General features: G+C 43.6%; 1 protein-coding gene across 1 annotated transcript in view; it reads right to left on the bottom strand.

The window, feature by feature from the left end:
* Nucleotides 1–19,515, bottom strand: part of IGSF11 (immunoglobulin superfamily member 11) — a 249,559-nt gene extending 230,044 nt beyond the window's left edge. The window contains 1 exon segment of the mRNA XM_054974310.1: nucleotides 19,449–19,515. The gene's annotated coding sequence lies outside the window, so the exon portion shown is untranslated.
* Between the last annotated feature and the right edge of the window lie 2,857 nt (nucleotides 19,516–22,372).

The following is a 22,372-nucleotide window of genomic DNA, read 5'->3' on the forward strand; positions in this document are numbered from 1 at the left end:
ACCAAAAGATAAAGTCTGGGGAGCCGTTGTTCCTCTGACTGTGAGCCAAGGTCTTCTTGGTCTATTCTGGTCATGAGATTGTGACAGCAATCCCACTTATCAACTGTATCCTTTGGATATTCCCTCCTCTTTTATGCCAAGAACTTAGATTTGTTCACCTCTCAAAAAAGTAACTTGCCCACAGATTCTAAAAAGAGTTTATGGTTCAACAGCGGGTTTCAGTCAAGGCCTTCCAGGACCAAGCCTGAAACACTGCTCCACTAAAGCTGTTTTGGCCCTCACTCATTTATTTCTCCTTGTTATTTATTTTACTTCATTTATACCCCATTCTTCTTCCGCAAGCCAAGTGGCTTACACACATCATTTTATCCTCACGACAACCTTGTGAAGTAGTTTAGACTGACAGTATGTTTCTGCCCTAAAGTCACCCAGAAAGCTTCCATGTTAGAATGAGGATTAGAACTTGCATCCAATACTCAAGGCACTACACCACACTGGCTCTCATCACAGACCACATATTCTCACAAGTACTATATTTCCATGACAGCAAGCTTTATTTGTTTCTAGCTACTGAACGGTTATGAGCAGTTTAATTACAAACACTGTTCTAGGCAGAATGCTAGAATGTTGCACAGGAAGCATAATTTTCCTTGGATAAGCATTATTATCTATACCTCAAACAAGGCATATGTACATACCAACTGCACTCCTCCCCTTCCCTCTTACAAGCAGCTTAGTTAGAATAATTGCACAATTTTATTTTATTTGCTTTATATATAGCTCGCCTTTCTTACTGAGACTTATGGGCAGATTGTGTGTGTTGTGCGCTGTCAAGTCATTTCCGACCTATCCTATGAATGAAAGACCTCAAAAATGTTCTCTCTCTAACAGACCTACTCAGATCCTGCAAACTGGAGGATGTGGCTTCTTTTATTGAGTCAAGCCACCTCGTTTTAGGTCTTCCTCTTTTCCTGCTGCCTTCCACTTTTACTAGCATTATTGACTTTTCCAGAGAATCTTGTCTTCTCATGATGTGACCAAAATACGACAGCTTTAGTCTTGTCATTTTAACTTCTAAGGAGAATTCCGGCTTGATTTGATTACACAATGTAAAACGATGCAATAAAGTTGCATGACACATTTGATGCAATAGGAGTGTAATTTCAAAAATCAGAAAATATTGCAAACAATCAGACATGAGCTATCATGCATAAATGTAGAAAATGGAAAACATAAAAGCAGAGGACAACGTAGTAATGCATACAACAAATGGAATAACTACTGACATGTTCCTTTGTTGTTGTTGTTGTTTTAAAAAGCCCTCTTGAACAATTCTGTTTTACATAGTCCGTAGAACAAAATAAGTGTGTGAGCTCCTCAGGCAGGTAATTCTACAAACTGGGATCCACAACAGAGAATGATCATGTATGGGAAGTAGACTATCTTGCCCATTTTCAGAGTAGCACCTTCAGAAACCTTTGCTCAGATAAACCAAATTGTCATAGCAGAATAGAGTAGGACAGATTGTCATGTTGATATGAGGGTCCCAAAGGCCATGGCTTTGTAGGAGATACTCAGGAGGACCCTAAATTGGACCAGGTCACTGATAGATAACCAAGGGAGTAATGGCAGAATGGGTGTAATATGCATACACCACTCAGCTCTTGGTAGCACCTGAGCCGCAGCATCCTGTACCAACTGGACTGTCTGAGCAGACTTCAGCAGTGGACCAAGCAAAGTCACACACTATTACATCTCTATAGAATTTTTCATCCAGAAGGATCTTTAAAACACAGTAAAGCATACCTGCAGCCCAATGTTGCAGGAGCTGGTGTTCAACACCATATATCTCTGCAAATAAGAGGCAAGTTACAGCCCAAATTAAGCTGCCTAAACACCCATCAATTTCAATGAGGAAAGGGTTAAGCATAGGCTGAACTCACCTACTGAAATCAATGGGATTTAAACTAAGACATGGAGATAGTTTTGTGGTTGTAATTCATTGCATTTCACAGTCCCGAGGACTCAGAACTCAGATTGTGATGGCCAAAGTACACAAGATGCTAAGTTATGTATGGGTTTTACCAGAGAGGATTTTGAACACACACACACACACACACACACTTCAGCCACAGAGACTGTAGTCTGAAGCAGAAGACTTGCAACAACTGAGCTGAAGCATAACCATTTCACTTTTGGAGGCTTTTTCACTGAAAAGTGCTTCACACACCTGGGGGGGGGGGAATGTACACCTATGTTACTTTTATCATTTTTCACATGGAAAGGGAAAGCTGGGGAAGGCAATTTTCAGCAGCAAAGCTACAAAAGAAAAGCCCCTCCTTCCATGTGCTACAGATTGCTGGTGAATTTTGTAGGGGGGAGGGAATTCACCCAATTCAGTATTAGATGTATAACAAGTGATAGTAACCATGTCATAAAGTCAATGGGCTTAGAATGATGTAACTCTGCTCAGCATTGTAAGGGAGTGCTAGATTATGATAGTAACTGCCTATGTGGTACCTGAAGCCACCATGATGCCCACTTAGGGTTGCCACCTCTGGGTTGGAAAATTCCTGGAGGTTTATGGGTGGAGCCTGGAGAGAGTGTGAATGGATATAATGCCATAAACTCCACCCTCAAAAGCAGCCCTTCTGAAAGTGAATTGATTTTGTAGTCTGGAGATCAGTTGTAATTCTGGGAGCCCTCCAGGCACCACACGGAGGTTTGCAATCCTATGGCTGCACATGTGATTTCTGCTGCCCGCTTGCTTCTTCCCAAAAGCATCTCTTCCTCAAAGCAAAGAGCCAACCTGAGCTGTTCTCCACCTAGCTGGAGCAAGAGCTTCAGCAGAGTCCAGGAGGCATCAACCTTGGGTCTTGGAACCTCCCAACATTTTGATTTGCCCCCAGTCCTCCATTACAAATACGCTGTGATTAGTCCCATCACCCAGGGCAGCTGTTTTATCATTGTGCTGTCCACTACATGTTGACCTTGCAGACTTTTGAGAACAAGGTTGGAGATCACTGTTCTATGATCTTCAGCAATCGTAACGGAGATGTTCCACTACAATGAACTGAATCTAATGCCATGTGCCATGTGCACATGCATATCACATATGCCCATTTGCTCAAGATAGCCTCACTTAAAAGTACCACTTTATCCAATGACAATTAATAGTTACAAGTTTAATATGATTCTGTGCGCGCGCACTGTTTCAAGTGTCAGATTAGTAACTGGGAGACCCAGGTCAGAATCACCACTCTACCGCGGGATTAGCCAGGTGACCTTGAAGCAGTCACACACTCTCAGCCTCACCAGATTGTTGTGAGGACAAAATGCAGGGAGAATGATATTGGAAGCCTCACTGGGTCCCCATCTGGGAGGAAAAGAAATACAAATTTCCTACATGCTTGTCACATGGACCAATGAGAATGAAATATATTAATTGCTATTCAAACAAGCAAAGATCCTCCAAAAATGGTCACTGGGTAATACATCTGAGCTGAAAATTCTCTCCCCCCACCCTGTAAATTCTTTGCACTGAAGAACAAAAAGCAAACATGCTAGCCCTATAGCAATTTATTCTGATATATTCTCTTTAGTTTGGTATTCTAATGTAAACAGTTTGAAGATCACCAAATCAGTTTTAAAAAAAACATTTTTTTTAGCTGATTGGAAATAGAAAATCAATAATGCAGTCACTGATATTTCATACTCCATGAAAGTTAGGGAAGAAAAGATGCAATTCACTAAGAACAGGAGCAATTCATGCAAGCAAAATTATTTTCCTGTGTTTGTCTCAGTGCACAGGGCTCCAAGGAGAATGTTACAAACCAGACCAATTTCTTCCTTCAGTTAATCAAAAAGTGCCAGAAGATGATGTCAGAGAGAGGAAGGGGTGGAATCAACTGATGACCTGAGACTGCATCTTGCAAAGATTTACTCAGATGTTCAGAGGAATGCACCACTGCACCATAGGGCTGCTGTGAAAACTGCTCTTGATGTATAAAATAAAATTAAGCTCCAGCATATGTTTTTACAGTTTTAATCAGTACAGCAGCGTGCGCACACACAGCCACCACAGCAGGATGCCGCTGCTTGCACAATTTTGAGGGACTGCAAACATGAAGTTTTTAGATATATATCTGCCATTATATCAGATGCTAAACAGCAGTACTGAATACTAGCAAATGCTGTAACTGTACTTTTAAAGGTAGCTGGGACTTCCAGTTCATTAAGCTCTATTTGGTTAAGACATAAATTGCCTGAAATGGTAATTAAAGCGATGGTTTAAAAGCATTCAAAAATAAATTACATGGACAAACTAGCATTAAAAACTTTGCTGCTCAGAACACTTACGAGTGCAGAGCTGCAACTCAGCCTTGCAATTCTTTATGATTTCAAGCACGACTGAAATGAATTTTCAGATTTTGTGAACATGTGTGTAAGAAATTCTCAAAATATGAACAACTGTGTGTGTCTTTAAACTCGAGTATAAAGATAGGGATTCAATAGCAACACAACACCTCCACACCAAAACACACACACACACACAGACTTGGTTAGAGGATGTACAGCCATGTGCCTCGGGAACTTTATTTATAATATGCTTTCTAACCAAGACTCAAGGGGGATTACGGAATATAAAATAATGCCATCAGTTTGAGAAAACAATCAATGAGCAACGTAATAGGACTAGGACTACAGAATTAGAAAACAATGAAAACAAACTGCCTAAAACAAAGTATGCTATAAACAATGCAGACAGTGGAATTACAAAGGTAGAAGACAATGCAGTAAAAGCAAGACAATATCTCCAGTTAACTACAAACTTATTCCATTAGAAAGGTACACTCCAGCTGCTCCTTTATAAAAACGCTCTCCTGAACAAAAATGGCAAGGGTGGGGCCTTCCTGACCTCCTCAGGCAAGCCATTCCACAAGGTGGGAGCCACCTAGGGTTGCCCTCTCATTTCCCATCAGGTGAGAACCATCAGGTGAAAACCATCAGTTGGCAACTGTAGAGCCACCACAGAGAAAGCATGTGAACTGGCAGCTGCCAATCTTACGAACTTTCAGGCTGAACCTTCAGAAGGCTTTGCTCAGATGAGGGAGGGGTGGACTAGATGATCCAAGAGGACCCTTCCAACCCTATGATTCAATGATTCTATAGCAGGAAATGTAGTCTTGCAGGTATGTAGGTGATAACCAGTACCTTGAATTGCACCCGTAACTGTTCAGTAACCAATAGAGTGACTGCGGAATAGGTGTGACATGCATGCTCCCCGTTCAAGAGTAACCTGGTTGGGTTACTTTAAAGTCCTGAACAGCCTGGAGGCAGGGTACCTGAAAGACTGTCTCCTCCCATGTTATACAGCCCATCAGTTAAGATCTGCCTCTTTAAGCCTTGCACTCTGCACCCCTGCCTTCAGATGTAAGGCAGGTGGCAACTAGAGACAGGGCATTTTCTGTGATGGCACTTCACCTTTGGAATGCCCTATTCCTTGAGGGTCTAAGCAAGCAGAACCCCAAGCCAATGCAAGCACCACAGAGCCACCCCAAACCACAGAATCCCAACATAACCAATATCAAAAACCCAACAGAACCAACAATGAACATCATACCATTACCAGACAAGTCTGGAAAGCATGCAAAGGGGCTCATTCACTCACTCCCCCTCCCCTCCTGCCTCACTCTTCCCTCCTCTGGGGGAAAAAAAGCCCAGGAAAGCTTTGGAAAGTTGTGAGGGAGAAAAGAGTTTGCAAGAGCAGCCAGTCAGGTTTAAAAAGCTGTATTTTCAGGATAAATCCAAATGTACTGATTTAGTTGGTATCCTGATTTTATTCAGGATTCTCTAGTGTTATTTGGTATATCCAGATAATAGCAAATCAGTAATTATTTGGTATATATTCAGTATACTGAATACCAAATCACACACCCTTGTACCATAGCAGTAGCCTGGAGAGTTAATAATTCATGCAAGTGGAGACACTAGACGAGAGGAATCAGAAAGACTGTTGATCTAGGAAGTGAAGTTACTGACCAAGCCATGGAAGTGTACAAGATGCCAGTGTCATGATCTTATTTACTTCATTAATATCCTACCTCTTCCCTCAATGGATGGAGACCCAAAGAAGCTTACATAATTCTGTCTTTCATTTTATCCTCACAACAACCCTGTGAGATTCAAATCTAGGTCTCCAAGATCCTAATCCAATACTCTAACCAATCCACAATACTGCCTCTCACCAGTGATCCTAAATGCACTGATTTACAAGAGGCTCTCTTAGATTTCAGAGACATTTGCTTCCAAATAAAGAGGACAGCCAAAGCATCTTAGACAAACCTAGCAAGGAGACTGTGCTGACACCAATATAAAAATAATAGTTCCTTCAGAGAAGTGCCATGACAGAAGTGGATTGTTGAATATTACATATTCAGCACATTTTTTTTAAAAAAAACTGAATATGGCAATGGGAAGAGAAATACAAATGTTTTCTGTATTAGGACTGGGCAGGTTAATTTTATTTTATTGATCTGTAAAATGCAGAAAGCAACAGGATCATAAAATAAAATGCCAATACTTCTATTTAAGATTGCTCCTTACTAACGTTGCCTGATGTCTTCTTTAAAGAGGTAGTCTTGAATTTTAAGAGGCTGACTTGAAGTGCTCCACACAGTGAACTTCTTGAAAAACTAACAGCTCCAAGATCCATGCCCTGACCTGGATGGCACAGGCTAGCCCAATCTCATGAGCTTTCAGAAGCTATGCAAGGTTGGTCCTGCTTAGTACTTGGATAGGAAGTCCAGGGTGAAACCCCTTTGTTCATCTCTTGCTCTGAAACCCTTATGGGGTTGCCATAAGACAGCTGCAACTTGATAGCATTTTGCATGCAAACCAAGATCCATCTCATAGTTGGAGCTGTACCAAGTGAGCCAAAGAGCACTAGAAGCAACTTAACTGTACAGAAGACAGAATGACGCCATCACATGGACCTATGGACATCACATTTCCATTTTTAATATTAATTTTATTTAGAAAGAAGAGGGACATAAATAAAAAATAAGCCTCATACACAATAGAAATAAAAATACGACAATCGTGAGAAATCTACATATGAGCTTCTATAAAAGGTTTCCAAATATGTAAAAATAACTGCATTTGCAGTTGATATCTAGATGCCATACGTTTGAACATAAAGTTGTAAGGTCCTCCATCCATTGAATAATGGGAAGTGGGCATTTTTCTCTACAAGCTTGTAACGTAAGTCTTTTAGTAACAGAAAGGGCATGGAGGTTCTATTTTCATTGACCAGGTTCCAGGTAGTAGTTTAAAAGTACACAAACATCCTCAAAAATCAATAAGCATTCTAATTAATATGAGTATTAACTTCTTCCCCAAAAGACTGAAAAACTGGACCAGCCCAAAGCATATGCTTAAGATAGAGACATGTCCTATAAGCTACAGCACCAGCAGTCAGACACTGTACTTAGTCCTTTTACTAAAAGGGTGCTGTGGTGTCCAATATACCCTGAACATTCCTTTTGCTGCAGCTTAAGATCCATAGAAGAAACAGGCATAGCATTTAAGGCTTTATTCCACTGCTTTGCAAAACTGGGCAATCTGACTCTTTATTCCATTCGTTCCTAAGACTCTGCATGTCATATTTACCAACATCAAACATTGATAAACAAATATTGTGGGTTTTGATTTTTGCATAGATCCAATAAGGGTTTCTAAAAGTGGAGGAGACGGAATCTGTGTGTCTACTAGTATACAAATACAAAAGTGGATCCACTGGTATACAAATATGGCTGTACTGCACAGCCATATTTGTATACCAATCGATGTTGTAGTTGTAAATACTGCCATTCAGCAAAAGTTGACTTTGCCATTTTAAGAGGCATGTTGTCCAACCAGAGTTGCCAGCCACCTTCTGGGGGGTAAGGGATCCTCCATCCCCAGACTGTGCCCCACCCCACCCCTCAGCTGACTGGCAGGGAAAGAAATGGGAGGACTTACCAGTCACCGCAGGGCCCTTCCATGTGACATTGCGACGTTGCCAGTGATGAGACAACATCACTTCCTATGTGCCCAGAAATGACAATATGTTGTTGGGTGCCTAAATACTAGAGAAGTTCCAATGTGGCAGTGGCATCCTGATGTCACTACCACAAGTGACATCATTACATCTCTGGCACACCCGGGTAAGTCAGCAGGGGTGACCGGACGACCCTATATTCAGCAGCCCCTCCTCCTAAGCCATCACATATAAAAGCCATACCATCAGGCGCTTAGCTGTGTTGGGCTGTAGTAGAGGAGCAAGATTCAGGTCTGATAGCATCCTAAGGGAGCTCTGACCCTCGGAAGCTCATACCCTGGAAAACTAGTTGGCCTTTAAGGTGCTACTGGATTCGAATCTTGCTCTAAAGCATAGCAGTGGAGATACTGCTTGCCCTAGAACATAATAGGTCAAACGACTTAATACCAAACAACTTTAACTTCAGAATGCTCATGTCTGTGAAAGAAATGGTAATTCCACGCTGTACCCTTTTGGGAAATGTTGACTAACAGAGTAGTCCTAAGCAGAGAGAGATCATTCTAAGGCCACTGAAGGGAATGGGTTTACAAGAGTGCAACCCAAGTCACCCAAAGCTGACCAAGGGTTTAAGGAAACTAAAGAAATCCATGCAATCTGAAGGCAGATTAGGATCAAATGCCAAGGAATTGTAAGGGATGACAAATTAAAAAAAAATCAAGAAACTGGATAGTGCAAAGATTTGGCTACATGTTTAACTTTCCTTTCCTATACAATCCCATTGAAATATTGCAGAAGGTAAATCAAAGCATGCGAAAGTACACCTGTACACTTTCTTGTTTGCCAGTCACAGAAGACAAGACCTTGGCCTGATTACGGGCTGCATGTATAAAGTATCTGTGCCATGGTCAATTTAAAAGAGCAGGTAAACTGCTGCAGAACAGAAGAACAAAAATCCTGAACTACCTTTATCAATGAAAATGTTGTCGTTATCTCTAAGCAACTGTTTCCACACACATATAGAGCAACAAAAGTCTCTGAAGAGGAAACTGAAGTAAGACAGTCTTTTGTCCCAGTTTATATATTTAAGGTGTGTAATGCCTTCTCTTCTCTTCCATTCATTATTTTAAAATGATTTATGTTATTCTTGCCCTGACCTGGATGGCCCTGGCTAGCCCAATCTTGTCAGATTTCAGATGCTAAGCAGGATAAGCTCTGGTTAGTACTTGGCTGGAAAACCATCAAAGAAGTCCAGGGTTGCTACGCAGAGGCAGTCAACAGCAAACCACCTCTGTTCGTCTCCGGCCTGAAAACCCTATGGTTGCATCATGTCAGCACTTTTACACACATACATATTTTATTTGTGTCACAGAAAAGAAAATTACAATAAAAACATTTTTAAAAGCGGAAGAAGAAATTATTTAACTAACTCAGTTTGGACCTGACACAAAACTGAGGCAGGGGACACTAGGATTCAGCTCACAGACTATCACTGATACCTTGATTACACTTTACTCATGGTGGCCAGGCACCTCTGTAGGGAGAGATTCCAAACACAAAGCTACACTGCATTGCACGTTTAGGGGTATACCACAGGGAAACAGAAATACTTTGAGAAAGGTACACGTCTCATTAAAACAAAATTCTAAAAAGATGGCATGGACCACCATACAGTGTCCACATTCTAATAACCCACCAGTGGGACTGGGTCCTCACCTTTAAGGAGGTCTATTTAGTAGTTTGTAACTGTTAGTACTATTACATAGTTTATATTCATCGCATATAGTACAAATCTGACATATTTTTATTTTCATATGGTTTGAATTGTTATTCTGTTATTTGTGTTTCTATGTAAGAATTTTGGAATGTGTTTTATAGAATGACTTTTAATAAATAAACAGCCAGTTTGGTGTAGTGGTTAAGAGTGTGGGACTCTAATCTGGAGAACTGGGTTTGATTCCTCACTCCTCCACTTGAAGCCATCTGGGTGACCTTGGGTCAGTCACAGCTTCTAGGTGCTCTCTCAGCCCCACCCACCTCACAGAGTGTTTTGTTGTGGGGATAATAATAACATACTTTGTAAATTGCTCTGAGTGGGCATTAAGTTGTCCCAAAGGGCGGTATATAAATCGAATGTTGTTGTTATTAATAATATTTTTTCTAAATATATTTCTAAATTATTCTCCTAAAAGAGGTCAGGATTGAACATGCTTCTGTTTGGTGGAATACCACATGATAAACATGATTTTCATTTGTCTGAGAGACAGACAACATGGTTGGTCATTGGACAAGTGCACAAATAGTCCCAAGGGGCCGCTCCGAAAAAAGTAGCAGCTTTTCAGAGCAAATGATGAAGGGGAAATCAAAGAAGTGGTTGGAAAGTCAACTAGGATCTGGGAGTCCCAGCTTTGAATCCTTACTTGAGGAGTGTGAATCAGTATTCCCAAGCCAAATATATAATCAAATATTTGGCTTGAGAACTATCTGGCATATATTTGGCATACCCAGATAAATCTGGATATATTCAGGTTTACCAGATTTCCAAATATACCTGAATTACTCGGGTTTATCTAGGGAAGACGGTGTTGGCAATTTTTAATTCTGTTGGCTTCTCTCTTCTTGTTTTTTCCCAGGCCTTCTTCCCCAGGCAGCAAGGGGGAGAGGGAGGGGAGTGAGTGATCAGTGTTGGAGGAGCTCTAGCTGTCCAACCAATCACAGGGATTCTTTGATGGGAGGGCCTTTTTCAAATTTCTGCAAGTATATAAAAGCAGGTCTGGTTCACAACAGACTCAACTTTAAAGTGAGATTTCTAGAGAGGGTGCTGTTAGTGCTCTTAGCTTCTATCTGCTCTGGGAGTTTGCCTTTTTGGATTGACCACTGCCTTTGGATCTGAGCTTTGGATTACTGCTGCCTGCCTGGAGGATGACCTAAGGAACTGTTGCCTACACAAGGACCACCTGAGGAAATTCTGCTTGGTTTGAGAATCATCAGTTTTTTCCCCTTTCTTGGGTGGTGGAGTGGCCTGATGACGGGTTGGGGAGTGGTAGGGTAAGGGAAAGAGGCAAGCCTTTTCTTTCCATTTAAACTTTATTTAATTGCTTTTGCTGTAGTGGGAGGTGTTTTTTATGATGGTTGTATAATACTGGTTGCTGTTGTTGTGGGGGGACAGATTGTTTTTTTTGCTTTGGTCTAATGTTTAAAGAGCTATATTACATATTTTAAGAATTGCTGTTGGGGGGGCAGATTGCTCTCTTCTTGTATTTAGAGTGTTGTTGTTGATGATATATATTGTAAGAGTTGCTGTTGTTGTAAGTGGAGCAGACTGCTTTAAAAACAACCAAACCAAATGTACTTAACGTCTAGCCTTTGCTCATAGTTTAGATCCTCACTTGGGCTTTGGCCCCTCTCAATACTAACAATTTCTGGTGCTCTTAACCAAATACTTTATGGAAAAATTCCTAGAATGGTAACAATTACAGGCCTTATCAATTTGTGTATTCAGCAACTGACAACTGGCAGGAATCAGAAGGGGGGGGGGTCCAATTGACGCAATGGTGTTACATCATTTCCAGAGAAAACCCTGAAGTGATGTAACTCTACTGTGTATTTGGTAATTTTTTAAAAAAAATCCTCCTACCATTCATCAGAGCAACAGCAGAAAATGAGAGCTGTGGGCAGGAGATCCCTTAGCCCACCAGGAACCCTAACAATATAACGGCAAGCAGATCACACAGAACGCTTACCATCCATGACCAAAAACACTGAATCAGATTAAATCTCTAACACAGTATTTCTCATATTAATGCAGAACTGTTCTCTATCAGAAAGGCTTTCCATTTCTTATGAACACATCTAATAGAAAACATTTAAAAGCATATCTAAGCTGCCACCCATGCCCAGCAGGTTGGGATTTCAAACTACAAATTATCTTCTAGTCTTTCCATCTCTGTTATGTAGCCTCAAGAGGGCAAACTATTATTCTAAGTATAGACTAACATTTGTCTCTGACATCACCTACTGAACTCCTCTGATACATAAAGAAATCAGATTATCAGAATGGACTCTTTATTCTTGCTGTGTAGCTAGAAATGTTCTCTCTGCTCTAATTGCAAGATGACATGCACATATGTGCTTTCAAAGAAGCGTGACTATGCACTCGTATGAGTACGAGCTCCAAGTCAAAACACAGCTTATTTTATGCACCCATTGACCTTCCTCCGCTCTGCACAGTGATATTTTCAGCATAATCCTAAAGACACACCCTGTTAGAATAAGGATAATTCAGCAATCTCCAACATGGTCACATCAGTGCCATTCTGCCCACCAATGTGTTCCTTCATATTGCTTCTTGAGTCTTGGGGATAAAATCCAAAAGGGGGGAGCTTCAAGACATTCCTCATTAGCTAACTGGCTAGCAAAGCATCATTGCTTATCCTGGGAAGGCACAGCCATAGATAAGATACAAGGTCCTTATGTCTTTGCACATGCCAAACTCTTCTTTTTTCTTTGTTAACTGCAAGCAAACAGTATCTCTTCTTTAAAACAGAGCTGATCCTGTTTTTCCTCTGCCTACTTGGAGCAGGAAGTATTTCAGAAAAGCACAAGTGCTATTATATTCCTTCTGCAGAAATCATTTATTTAGAAGTAACTGCCTCCATCACAGAAGAACGCTTGACTTAAAAATCTCTGAGCATTTTGTGAATGGCTGCCATGGGGAATGGTCCAAAGTAGGGAAGAACTCCCAGAGGGAAAAACACATGCCACTCCCTTGCTTTCTACCAAACCTCACAGCCAGTTACGGATGCATGCGCCAGTAGGTGCAGCAGAATGACAAAGAGGCAAAAAGGGGGAAAGATTCCTACCCCGATAGTTGCTCCTAGAGCATCATGTACACAGAACTACACTCACACTTATCCACAGTGCAAGAGTTTCTCTGGGGAAGTTTTCCTTACAACTGCGCTCTAAGGCTTGTGTGTCAACTCATGGTACTTAGGGGTGCAGGATGGTGCCCATGTGCTGTACCATTTAATGTTACCCAAATAGGTAACAAGTTGGGGGAATTACCATACAAGGCGACACAGCAAGAGACGGTATCTAGCAGGATCTCCACCAATGTATACCAGGATCATTCCTTTAGAGGACTCTCTAATAAACAGATGGGTGTTCAAGAGGAATGGTTTTTATTAGAAGGGCAATAAAAAGCAAACACATGAAAAATATACAGCACACACACAAAGCTAACAAAGAAATAGGGAGGAAGAGGGAGAGACATTCAGGGTTGAGCATTATTTACTGTCTAGGAGATCGATGATGTCCATAGAGAGTAGCAGCTGAGCAATCAGCATTTTGTGGCAAAAAAGAGAAGGCTCAGACACACATCTGAAGATGTGTATAGGATCTCATGTCACACACACAGTTATAGCAGAGGGCAGCCCAGGCAGGATCACATCCTCCCCCCCCAAGAACAATAGCTTAATGGCTGTCTCCAGAGGAGAGAGAGCAAATTGAGAGAGGCTTGATTGAGCATATCTAGGTGGAACTACAGGTAAAAAAAAGGTGATTGAGGACCCATGATTAGCAGAAGAAAAGAGTTATCAGGTCCCTGCATAACTCTGATTCAGGAGGTGGAAAGGAGAAGTACAGAAAGGTATGGATGACATTAACTCAGGAACGCCTGGAAGACCTCTTTTGTCTTAAGTCTTTGCACATCTCTGGGGTGTGCAGCAGCTACCCAGTCTTGCCTCATGACTCACATTCCAGTAATTTTCCAACTCCAGCTGGATCGGGAACCATTCTGCCTAGCTAGGCAGTGTGTCCTGTGCCTGGGGCACATGAGGAGAAGGAGTTTATGATATTGTCAAAATTATACCCTTCTTTTCTGCCCTCATCAGGACCATCAAGGCAGCTAAGAGATCAACCACAGTGTCCAGGTCTTTTCTGTTCAGGAAAGGCCCCAGTTGGCTACCCTCTCAAAGCTAGTAAAAGGCACTCCTGGCCACAGCTGCTACCTCCTTATCCAGCAATAGGCCTGGGTCCAAGAGCACCCAAAGACTACAGAGCTGTTCCTTTAAGGGGAGTGCAATCCCATGTCAGACCTTAAATCCCATGTCAGACTTTCTGCTCACCACTAGCACTTCTGACTTGTCAGAATTAAGCTTCAGTTTATTAGCCTGCAGTCACTCCCAAACTTTATGGTGTTTGACAGCATATCAGAAAAACAAATAAGCTTTGGCACAGAATGGGACAACTAAGTTTTCCGTACAGAGAAAGTACATGAGAAGTCTTGGTTGTGAACAGCTGAAATGGAAAATGCTTTTAAATTGTGATGCCTGCTCCAACTCTTCACCGCCCTGGACTCATTTCCCTGAGCAAGAGGGTCAACAAATCTATAAAACAGTTGGAATACCTGTTAATTGAGCTCACTTCCTGTTTGCCAGTGGTGATAAAGCAACCAATTAATCAACAAGCTGTTTGGCACCTCTTCTATGTATTTGCAGGAACAGGTTACTTGCAACAGAGCCATCTCATGAGGAACCCACTTGGAACTGGCTTCTGATCTCCCATTGTGAAGATTTTGCTTTTTTGAAAGGGAAGGAGGAATCAGGAACTGACTCCCAGCTGATCCTTTGGAAGTCAGGTTCTTCAGATCTTCCATCCTGCAAACTGTGCTACCTCCCAAACTAAGTCCGAAGCAGCAAATACAGCCGGGGTTCGTGGTAGTGATCAGAAGCCCATCTGATTTCCTTTCCCCCTACTCCAAGTCGTCAGCTTGGGCTACATAGAAAAGGAGAGAAATGAGCTCTTTCTCCTGCCCCTTTTGCAATGCAGACATCACAACTTCTGACATCACACAGGTAGGAGGAGAGGGAAAGAACCGAACTCTTTATCCTCTCTCTTTTGCAACACTGCATAGCTATTTTTGCTGAAGGGGCAGGGCAAGAACCCAATTCCCAGCCAATTGCCAGATCAGCTGTGGCGCCACTTTTGACCAACGGTCAGCTGCTAACATGTTCAACTGCCATTCGAGTTGCTCAGTGCTGTATGAACCTGTCCCTGATCTGCTCACAGTCTGATGGCAAATGCCGGACAGGCTTGCTCAGAAATCTGAAGCATCCCAAGCAAACGTTTTCAGTGCTTTACAATTTATATAAAAATTGTGCCAACGGAACAATGCCCATGGAACAACTTTACTGATATTCAAAAGCATGAAGAAGCTTTTTCTAAAAAAAAAAAAAAAAAATAGGAAAGCTAGCTTATTGCTCTCAAGAACGACAAATATGTTGCGTGTGCAATTCTTCTAGAAATTGTTTACAAGCACTACTGCGTACTGTATTTTTAAAAACTATAATAGTAGCATCCTGCTAAATTGATGAGTCACCAGAAATGAGTAGCTAAATATCCCCTAAGGGGTACCATGGGGAATACTGCTTATTTTGCCATCAGATGTAAAATGTTCTCTAGTGGTTAAGACTTGGCCCATGCAGCCAAGAATATGCCATCTATTTGTTCCAATGCAGACCTGAACTGCTGAGTGCCTCTACTTCCCGTTGTGTTCTATGGATGCAAACTATTTTAACTCTCCTCCAACAGACCTTGTGAGCAGCATTCCAAATCACAGCACTTTTGACTATCTGAACACCAAAGACATTGAAGGGTTTTAGGCGCAAGGCAAATCATCTTTGTTGCCAGGGAACAGGGGGGGGCATGGGGGGGACAACAGATCAGGTCAGCCAACACACAACAGCTCTGAAGGTCAAATGTAGAAGTTAACTAAGGCTTCAATTTCTCCGTAGTGTTTTGTCTTAAAGGTGGAAAATATCTGTCCTGCTTCTTCAAAAAGATGAAACATGGGCTGTCCAAATGTAGCAAATCCATAGTATCTACCCAGTTCACAAATGTTTTCAGCATCAGTGCTGATGGTCAGCTGTGACTCATACCATTTTTAACTCCATATTAAATTCAGAGTAGACAAGTCCTCTGCTAGCTGTTCATGTCAAGCTGGGACTGGAAAATGCCTTGTGGTATATTGTGACCAGTATTTGGGATAAGCCATGCAAAGTGTACCAGCGTGAACCTCATTATCCTGAGCTGCTGATCAGTATTCCTATTTCTTGAACATTTTATTTGTCTTCAGTTAGCTCTGAAAAGGAGATCATTTCGAGAGGGTATTTGAATGGCAGTTTGCTTATGTATGCCTTTCACCCTCCCCATTTGCAAGCAAGAGAACAGAAAACACCCTCATACACTAATGCAGTGCGAGTGTCTGTTAAGAGCAAGATCGCACCCTGTCCTGACTCCTGATAGCAACTGGGCCCATTTGTCCAAAGTGTCATTGCATAAACGGAGAGCAAACGTGGACACTACAGATGCATCAGAAGCCCAGATCTGGCATACGGATCCCGCTGTCATTCTGAATGCAGTGGTTTATAATTAGAAAATCTTGGACAAAAAAAAGCTGAGAACATGTAATTATTTTTGCTACTGATATAGGCATTGAGAGAGTGGCTTACACAGACAAAAGGAAGCATAAATCTGTTTTGCTGCACTGTGATGAATAACTGTTGAGAAGTCTTTGATACAAATGAAGAGAAAATGTTGCTTCCTGTTAAAAATAGGTGGCACAAATAGGCCCCGTTGGGAAACACAATCCCCAATCATTGCCAGGGGACGTCTGAGGAGGGGCCGTGGCTCCAAAGGCTTGTATGCAGAGGAGCCTGGGCTGAATCCCTGGCATCTCTAATTTAAAGAATTTGGCAGCAGGTGATGCAAAAGACTCTGGGATCCTGGAGAACTGCTGCCAGTCAAAGTAGACAATACTGACCTTGATAGACCGATCGTCTGCCTCAGCAGAAAGCAGCTTGCTATATCTGTGCATCTCATCTGAATACGGTCTGAACTATTTATCAGTTCTGGTACACTGAGTGAGCCTTCCTCATCCAAGATGAAAACTGGTTTTGCTTCTCACAGCCTTTAAGAGTGCTTCCCCTTCAGCGGTCTACTTCAGAAACAAAACAGATTTGGCTACTCTCCTTCCTAGAATCAGCAAGAAGGTTGTGCTCCAGAATATGAGGGAAACTATTAACTCACAAAGCCCCCCTTACTCCACAGTATAAACACATTTGGACTACACAGAGTCCTCTGGTCTTCTCTCAAGGTATATTGCATTTTCCACCACTGCATAAGCCGTATTTTCTAGCGAAGAAAACCAGACGATCGCTGGGTCCGCATCAGAGGAAGGGAAATTCTATGATCGCAGAAGGCTGAAAGACGAGGCAGAACAGAAACTGTGCCTATCCAAATCTTAAGAGGGGCCTTACAAGTTGTGGCCTCCAAGGCCAACACCAGAAGATCACAGGCCTCTTGGGTTAGAATTTCAAGCTGTTTCAGAACATTCAAGTACAGTAGCCATATAAGTCAGTTATAGCAAAACAAAAGGCCAACAGTACCACAATGACAAACAACAGTTATTCCAGTAGGAGTTCTATCGCATGTTGTTAGTTTTAAGGTGCACCTGGACTTCTGTTTTATTTTGCTGGAAAACCTAAACTACACTGCCCAACAGTTTTCAAACAGAAAGAGCTGTAGTGAGATGTGCAAAAGAAGACAAGAAGGGATAGAGTATTTCCTTTGTATTAAGACTAGGAAAACTGATAAGAGTTCAAACTATTGCAAAGCTGTCAAACTTTTTCCCTCTGTCTCTTCATACTTCACAGATAGTGCAAAGATGATGGATATTAATATTTGCATGTAACTGAGGCCACACAACAGAAAACTGACTCCTGCATTTGTGTAAAGTGCCCAACTTAAAAAGACAAACTCTTGCCTTTGATCCCATCCGTATTAAAAAGGGGCAAAAAAATAGAACTGATAATCATTCTACAGCTTCCATCTCTTTCCCAGTTTTCAGTATACTAAACCAAGGTAAATTACTACAACCCGGTCTTGTACAAAATTGCTAGTTGGAATTCAGGCCCATTGATTAAAATGAGATTTACTCCCAAGCGCGCTGACTTGCAGCCCAATCTGCACTTCATTCCTGCCAGTTTCACAGATACACTCCACTTGGTGTATGGAAACTGGATTTCCTCCCTAAACCGAACATCTTCTTTCTGCCCCACACAAACAAGTTGCTAGTACTTTGTAAGCAATCCTGCTGTCACAGCTTAGTGAAATATAAATAATACACATTTCTGACATCTGTAACTTCTATCAATTCAGTTAGTTATAAAAGACCAAATATACTGGGCCTTTTCTACCTCCTTAGGGCACAGAGATGGCTGCCCTCTTCACCAGAGGGAAGCTAATGTTAAAACCTGTAACTGGGGCTTAGCCAGGATCACGCAGAAGTAGTTATATTGTGTTTTTATGCATATATGCCAAAGAAGACTTTTGACTTTGTAAAATGAAAACAAACCATAAAAGTACAAAACAAAGCCCTCAACCCACTCCCAATAAAGTAACAAACCAAGGCTGCCCCCAAGACACACATCTTAAGGGGAGAAGGTTATTAAAATATGTATTTTAGTGCTGCTGTCCTTCTAGTGCATAAAGTTCTTCTACAGTCAACTTTTCTGCATGCCTGTCACAGGATGCTGTGTGCAGACCAATAAAGGAACTTAACTAAATAAAGTTGGTCCAAGCCAAATGAAATGCAGTGTCAACCAGGAAACATTAGAAACAAAGCATGCGCCATTTCTTTCACAGGCATAAGCATTCTGAAGTTAAAGTTGTTTGGGAAAACAGCATTTCATTTTTTAAGATGACACCACTGAATGAGCAAGGGAAATGAAACGTTATTAATCCATTTTTCCAAAGCGATGACAGTCAAAATAATGTTTCTTTTAAATGTTAAAATGTTAATTAAAATACACATAGAGACACAAGCCCTGAGCCCATAAGGGAAGGAAATGCACACTTTCCACACCAGCTCGAAAGAACACCTCCCCAACCTTTACACCCCTGCATTATAAAGATTACAGGAGGGAATAACGCCTTTCCCTACAGCACACTCACGTCTCGAGCGACCGTTCCTTAAAGGTCACCGAACCAGACCAGCCTTCCCCCCACTCTTAACCAACAGAGAGATCGGTCTACATTTGCCTCGTTCCTTGCACCATTTTCTCCTCTGCAGAGCGCGCAAACGGAGAACGGGCGGCCGATTCTGCAAAGTAACCGGGGCGACATTTCTACGGCGGAGGGGGCGAGACTAAACGCTCTCTCTGGGACTTTCCAGCAACTTGCTTGGCTCGGCAAAAGCCGGGTTCTCGGAGCAGCGCCCAGCACCTGGGCTGGGGCTGCGCCTGCTGCTCTGCCCACCCTCGCCGCGCCCCGGCGCCAAAGTTGGGAGTTCGAATCCAGCGTGGGGAGGAAGGGAAGGAGGACGCCTCGCCCGCCGCCGGACCCGCCTTACCTCGCACAGACAGCAGCACCGCCAGCGGGGCCACCCACAGCCCCCAGCCCGAGGAGCCCCTGCAGCAAGTCATGCCGGGCGCGGAAAGGAGCGGTGCGGCACCTCGGCCGGCGGCGCTTCCGCGGCAGCCCGCCTCTGGCCGCCCAAGTCCAGCCGAAGCCCCCCCCCCCACTCCGAGGGGCGCCAGGTGCGCGCTCCGCAGCCCGGCCAAGCGGAGCTCCGAGCCGGGGCGGCTCCCGCTGCAGCAGCGAGCCGCTCCGGCTCCTCCCGCTGCAGCAGCTGCCGCCGCCGCCGCTGCTGTCCCGGGACCGCCCGCTCGCACCGCCCGCTCCCCGGGAGGCTCTGGCGCTCCGGAGCCCCGGCAGCCCGAGGACGCAGCCGGGCTCCGAGCTGGCCCGAGAGCGCAGCCTGGCGGCCCCACGGCACTGCAGCAGCGGACCAACAGCCCGCCTTTGGCCACGGTGGGCGCGCTCGCCGCCAGCCCGGCTCGCCTTCGGCTGCCCCGGGAGAGGGGCGTGTACGTGAGAATTGTGGGACACGCGGCGGACTCGAGCCGCTTCTCCCTCGTCAAAGGCGACGTCTGCAGGTCGCGAAGTTCACGCTCTTCAGCCCAGCCCGCTGCCGCTCCAGCCCTCCTGACACAACTTTCCCACAACTGCATTCAGCCAAGAGCACGTGTTTTCTCCCAGCCGCCTCCTCCGATTCGTAAGTGGCAGAAGCAAAGGCCGAACAGTGGGGAGTTTGTAGAAAAGGAGGACATCTCAAATATTGCCCACTCCGACTCCAGGGTCTTTTCCAACCATGTCCACCTTTAAGTCCCTATTAAGGTTTTGGGGCAAGCGAGCTGCTCTGTGTAATAAAGAGGACAGTACCTTTCCGCTGGGCGTGCTCGGGGCGGGTCTCAGGCTCACGGAGGCAGCCGTGGCTTTGCATGCAGAAGGCCCCAATTTCAATGGCATGGCCACTTAAAGAGATCAGGTGATGTCAAAGAGCTGCTGCCAACTAGAGTAGACAATATGGACCTTCGTAGACCAATGGCCTTCGTGAGTTCAAGATGTTAGCCAAGGACTGAATGTGCAACCCAGTCTATGTTCCCTGTGTGAATTGGCTCAGAAGAAAGCAAGCAGGCATGCAAGCAATATGTCTGCCTAAAAAAGAAGAACTTGCCCTGGTGCAGGGTGTGCTTCAGAAGTTATTAGCAAGACCCTTGGACATAACATGATGCATGTACAGCTTATGCTACCTCTCATGCAGTGGGTACAGTGTTAGACTGTGCCCTATGGGACCGAGGCTTAAATCCCCATTCATCCATAAGGAAGTTCACATGATGGTCTTAGGCCAGTCATTTCCTCTCTGAATGGAGGAGGGGGAGCCATGGCCATCCTAAGCTGGGTGGGCTTAAACGGCAACAATAGATATAGAAGGTATGCAGAAAAGTGATTTGTTGAAATAGGCTTTTGATGATGTAACATACAAAACAGTACCTCTTGCATATCTTCTCTGTAAAAAGATGCTTGAGCAGTCCAAGAGATTTGCCCGTTCAGATATTGCACTGGCTGTGCAGCGAAAGGAAGTGCCAGTCACTTGTGCTTCCTCTCCTGGCTGAGTAATGGCCAAAGCTTCCCTCAATATCTGGTTGGAGTCTAGAGGTGAGCAATCTGAAGCTGAACTGAAGTAGGAAAGAAGCAGTGACAGTTGTGCAGGGGGGTTAGACACCAGCTTTTCAAGGTGTTCAGTCCCCTCTACCCTGAGCAGTTCCACAGTCTCACGGTTCTGTTGTCATTATACCTGACTGCAGCACCAGACAGGTGCAGAGGCATTTCCCTCCATCTGATGAAAAGGCTAAGATCCTTTTGGTCCATTTCTACTTACCTCATAAATAAGTACAGCCTTATCCTAGTAGGGTCCCAAACAGGAGACCTTTAAGAGCCAGTTTGGTGTAGTGGTTAAGAGCGCGGGATTCTAATCTGGAGAACTGGGTTTGATTCCCCATTCCTCCACTTGCAGCCAGCTGGGTGACCTTGGGTCAGTCACAGCTTCTAGGAGCTCTCTCAGCCTCACCCACCTCACAGGCTGTTTTGTTGTGGGGATAATAATAACATTGTAAACCGCTCTGAGTGGACATTAAATTCTCCTGAAGGGCAGTATATAAATTGAATGTTATTATTGTTATGTTGTTGTTATTAAGGAACTACCAACTCTTTATTTTAAACTTGCATCCCCCTTTTACCTGATTGTGGGTGGTTGGGGTTTTTAAAAAAAGACAAGACAAGGCCAAGGTGTGGGACTGATAGCAGTCCTCCATGGCCTACCCCTTTTGGGGAGCATTTATGGATATGGAGTTTTATAAGTCCCCCTCCACATACGTTTTAAATGCAGCAAAACTACCCAAATGGGTAGGAAGCTGTTGCCAGATCCCAGATGGGAAATGAAAGAATACTGGAATGCAAGGTTTAAGGTGAGACTGGCTTATTAGCCCTCCACACCCCGGAGATGTGCAGAGATCTAGACAATAGAGGTATTTGAGAAAACCCTTCCAATCTCCCTTCCTCTTCTTCCCCATTCAAGGCTAATCAGGGCTCTGATAGCTGCTCCCATTCCGTCACCATGGGCTGTCAGTTATCACGGTTAACTATAGTTCCACTCAGGAGAATGTAATCAAAGTTCCTCCATTTCTTTGTCTCACCCCAGAGACAACCCTTTGGCTATTGTTTTGGGGCAGAAGATGACGTCCTGCCCCAGGGTATGTTCCACGGTGTAATTGGACTACCCCATCCCCATTCAGTACGTGTGCACTTCTTGGAGCCACAGGCCTACACCCTCAGATCCCACTGGAGCCTTCCTGCTAAAGTGCTGGTCGCTCAAGCTGCTTTTCTCTGTGGGTAGCTCTGCTCTTCTGGATGGTAACTATAGCCTGTTCCCTG

This window comes from Eublepharis macularius, chromosome 3 (assembly GCF_028583425.1).
Source record: "Eublepharis macularius isolate TG4126 chromosome 3, MPM_Emac_v1.0, whole genome shotgun sequence".
Lineage (NCBI taxonomy): Eukaryota > Metazoa > Chordata > Lepidosauria > Squamata > Eublepharidae > Eublepharis > Eublepharis macularius.